The 4,840-nt window shown below is 39.7% G+C and overlaps 1 long non-coding RNA gene across 1 annotated transcript; it reads right to left on the minus strand.

The window, feature by feature from the left end:
* Positions 1-214: 214 nt before the first annotated feature.
* Positions 215-4,085, minus strand: LOC120439385. Its single transcript, XR_005612615.1, has 3 exons — positions 3,977-4,085; positions 2,318-2,402; positions 215-1,122 (listed from the first exon to the last, which is right to left on the minus strand). It is a non-coding gene; the product is annotated as an uncharacterized LOC120439385 (long non-coding RNA).
* Between the last annotated feature and the right edge of the window lie 755 nt (positions 4,086-4,840).

Raw genomic sequence — 4,840 nt, forward strand, 5'->3', positions numbered from 1 at the left:
GTCAGGCCTTTATTATATTGAGGGCAGTGTCAGTGTCTCTACCATAATTCTACATTCTATCTTAACACATTTCTAAACTCTAAAATAAGCTAAACATTCCTACACCTGTAAAATGTAGGAAACAGAAAACAGAAATTCTTTTTCTCTGCTCATGCTCCCCTTAACTGGTTCAAACTGAGTACAATTACAATTAAAAATGAAACTAAAATAAAGTTTGTATTCCCATGGACAAATATTATTTCATTATTACTTTAATATAGCACAAGGTTCAGTTAGCTTTACACCAAAATAGATGGTAGAAACGTTCTTTGAGGAGGTACCTTTTACTTTCTCATTTGAGTAACAAAGTTGCTTTAGTACTTCAACTTTTACTGGAGTACTTTTTAACACAGATGTCTGTACTTCCACGTAAGTATAGAATGTCTGTACTTTTGCCACCTCTGTAGGAAGGAGGTTTGACACAATCAGAGCTTTTTCAGTTAACAAGCATGATAAAACCTAAAAACCCAACTGAAGATAACAGTATCACAACAGTAGTTTTCAACTTTGTCTGAAATGCCGGGCTTTTTGCTTCAGTCTCTGTTTGTGCTCACATTAAAATGGCTGTTTCATTGGTTATTTGATTGGAGATTTCTTTCTTTTGAAGTGACTACAATATTTATTGTGTATTTATTTACAAACAGTAACATTTGGAAAAGTAGAACAAAAAAGTAGAACACCACACATTGTAACTATTAGAATCCACAGTTAATTTATCAGGACTTTGCTTTTAAACTCAATGTGATGAGAAGAATGTTCACAAGCAGTGAGGGATTTTCCTGAACCTGAGAGAAAACCTGAGATTGTCAGGATGTCAAACAGACAAAAGCATAGACCAAGGCTCCTTTTCAAAAGATAGTTAGCTTTAATTACAAAGTTCACCAAGTGCAATACATACAATGTGCAGGGTACCAGGGCTCTGAGGGGAAAATATAGGGGGAAAAGTCCACACACACAAACGATGCTCTTCTGTAATCGCTCCACTCTCCTCTGCAGTCACTCACACTTCCGCTCCACTTGTACGTTGCCACTCAGTCGCTCTCAGATGATTCAGACAGGTAACAGGGACAGGTCCAGGGATGTCTATTTACATGGAAAACACAATCAGAAAACAGGCTAGGAAAATCACACAGGTTCAGATAAAGTTTGCTGGGCAGACTAATGCTAGTTACTCAACAATCCAGCGACAAGAAAACACAGAACTGCCATCTTAAGTAGCGCTCAGGAAATCAGGTAGATCGGAGGCAGGTGTGACAATCAGGGCAGGTGCATAGGCCAGAGGCAGGAGCCTGAGATTAGGGCCGTTTCTCAATATGCGTACTTGTGCGTACTTGCGTTCTCGTGTACTCGTGATACGTCATCAGTCGGAGACCAAGTACTGTTCCAATTCGAAGTACGCATCAAGCCGAGAACGCGAAAAAGTCCCGGATGTGTTCTCGCTCCGCCCATTTTATCGAGCATGCATCGGTGTGGACTTGGTACAGCTAAATATCCCAGAATGCATTTCGTCCAAAACTCAACAGCGGACTCCCGGCACATCGTTTTCAACCCCCCCCCCCGCTCGCGGTCTTCTCACTACTCAGGTTAAAGAAACTCCAGCAGTTGTCTATAGTATTGAGTGTCCACTAAAATAGGAATAAAAGCGTTCTAACATCTCACCTGCTTGTTTTTATTAAGGTATGTACATGTACACTATTTTTATTAATAGAGGTTTCACTACTGAGGTTAAAAATGATATATAAGTCACTTAGATCACTTCTAAATGTTAATGTTTGGTTTATTTCAGTGTTTTATTTGTTCCTGAGTAAACCGGTTTGGCTGTCATTAAAGTTAAGCCTCATAACATGTTACTCACAGTTAAATTAAGAGGGGACGGCAGTAAAAACTCCGGACCTGTGACATCATCACGTACGCTGGTGTTCCAATTGTACAAATCGCGAGTCCGTGCTCGCGTTCTCGGCCAGTACGCAATGCGGAACGCGGGAGCACGCATGCGTACTTGAGAATTGAGAAACGGCCTAGCTCTGCCCAGGCAGACAGAGGCTGTGTCCCAATCCAGTGACCACACGCTTCGTAGTATGCGCAGTTTGTGGACTATGTACGGCAGGTCCTACCAGGGCCGTGCAGAGACGTTTACAGGGGCGGGTGCTCAAAGCTAAAAAGGGGCACATTGAACCAGGCTGAATAACAACAACACACATTCATCAAGAATCTAATATGGGATCGCATCATACTATATCACTGTTGTGAGGCAAAGCAAATGTAGCCTATGTTTTACCTGATGGGTACAATGTTGCTGTTGAGGGGTTGCTGCTGCTCCTGCTGCTGATAGTGCTGGAGGGCAGGGCTGTGTTGATCTGAGACTGTAGACATTAAAAAGTCCATAGGAGAGATGGTAGCTGATTAAACAAGTGTCATGAGATAATAACAAAATGCAAAGATTGGTGACAGCGCTTGGAACCATAAGGCAACAAAAAACTGAGAAATAAACTAGACCCTGCCTGTGAATCACTCTTTGCCTCTCTTCCTCCTTCCATCCCCTCATTTCATCTATCACTCTCCACTTGCTGTCCATCTGAGAACAAGGCACAACTTGCTATTGCAATAAACTATTATTTAATTATCCACACTTAACAACTCTTACACTTAATCTATAATAAAATGATGACAGAAAAATGTTATAGAAGCAAAACATTTCAGTTGTGCTTATTATTATTTTTATACTGGGATACCTCTCCAACAACTGGTACATGTGTTAATGTTACCTGTGCTCTTTGTAATCCAGCTGCTGAGGGATCCACTGCCTTTAGTAACCTCACACAGCTCCTACTGTTTCCTCATGTCCTTACCAGCCATGTCTGGATAATGTTATATTATGAGTAATAATTCAAAAATCCATATACATAAAACACACACATGCACGCACACACAGTGACATTTTAGACCTTCTTCAGAATACTGTATATACTGTGGGCACAAGTTTCCATCATGGTGCTGATCCAGAATCCTTCCCTTATTATTTATTACTAGAGCTACAATAATAAAGCAATGAGGGGAAAAAAGTAATAAATTTATAATAATGTATTTATGACGATTCCATTTGTTTCACTATCCACTCTGTGCAGCGAGAAAGCTTATTACATTTTTAAACTGTAGAGATACAATAATTTTGCTGCTGTAAAATCAGCATTTTGTCTTATTTAAAATATAAATTTAATATAATCTGTTTCTTAACCTCCTAAGACCCGAACTCTTCCATGACATGCATTTTTAATTTCTCTTTGATATTTGGGCATATTGGGGCCTGATGAATGTAAAAACAAAGAATTTCCAGATTTTTTTTTTTTTTACCTTATTTTTGTTTTTAAGAAAAATGAGAGCCACAAATGAGGACATTCATTTAAAATTTTGATAGAACAGTAGCAGTATAATGTCCTCGTAAGTGGATATCAGGCCCATGTAGAGCAAAATTGAGTATTTTGGTCTAAATAACCAAACATGTGATGTCCACATATGTGGACGGCAGGTCCTAGGAGGTTAATGTATGTTCTTTAAAATACAGCGTGTTTTTTAAAATATTATAATTATAATAATCCATTATTATGTGGACATGCATATTCGATCGTTTTAAGTGAAATATAAGCCCTCCAGAAAGGCAGGAAAAGCCCTGTAACTTACTTTAAAACTAAATATGTTCCCTAAAACGGTGGACAGAGCTACAGACCCATGACAGCCTTACCCAGTGAGCCAGCAGCTATGACCAGCACTACTTGTGCAGTTAATAAAAGGACAGGTAAAGTTTGTCGCGCTGTTGCACACACAGCACGCTCATTTGTTTCAGTTCGTCAGTTGCCACAAGACAGCTTACCAACGTGTACGTAATAAGCTAACACTCCTGTGTGCTATAGACTACAGTGTGCGCTGTACAGCTACTTACTGGTTTTGTCGCATCAGTCTGTGTCTGAGTTGATTTGTGTTTCTCCTACAGCTCCGGACCGCAAAAAATGCGCGTGCTCTTTGTGAGCTTGTTCCCGGCTCGCAACCAGCGCGTTCTGCCGTCAAGGGCGATCATTGGTTAATGGTGATCATGTGACTGATGCAAGCCAGATCCTTTTATTTAGCAAAAATGTGATTAATAGTTAAATATTATTGTTGAGGGGCACAGACAGGACTCCACACGCACACACACATTTAAAAAAAAATAATTAAAAATTTAAAAAAAAAATTGCCTCAACAAAAGGGCACTTTGGGCACCCATCAGGAAAGGGGCGGGTGCTCAAGCCCCTTCCGCCCCCTGCACGTGCCTGGGTCCTACGAAGTACGAGAAGTGCGGAAGTGAGAGGCTTGTGAAATTGGACGGTCTGACCTTCGTTGCGCTGCTCAGGTTGCCTAGCAACCATGATACTAACAGCGAGAAACGTTTCATACATCATTGTTTGACAGAAATGAAGGAGAAAAAAATGTTTTTTTTGTTCGTTCATTTTTTTATGACATCATATGATTAGTTGAGTATCTGAGGCTGAGACCACGGGACTGTAAAACCTAATTGTTGGGCTTCATTTCTGTACTGAACAGTCATTTCACGATTAGTTAGTAAATAACAATTAGCTAATGTTGTTCATGAGACTAAAATCATCTCACTTTGGTAATGTAAATATAATATGGCCAATATTATAGTTATTGTCACACTGTAATCCCTAACAGTTGTTCTAGCCGATAACTAATAAGTTCATAACACTCAAATGTCGTTTTGCAGTTAACCATAACCAAGTATTGAGCTCTGTTGACTTTTATGCAACTT

This window comes from Oreochromis aureus, linkage group 3 (genome assembly GCF_013358895.1).
Source record: "Oreochromis aureus strain Israel breed Guangdong linkage group 3, ZZ_aureus, whole genome shotgun sequence".
Classification (NCBI taxonomy): domain Eukaryota; kingdom Metazoa; phylum Chordata; class Actinopteri; order Cichliformes; family Cichlidae; genus Oreochromis; species Oreochromis aureus.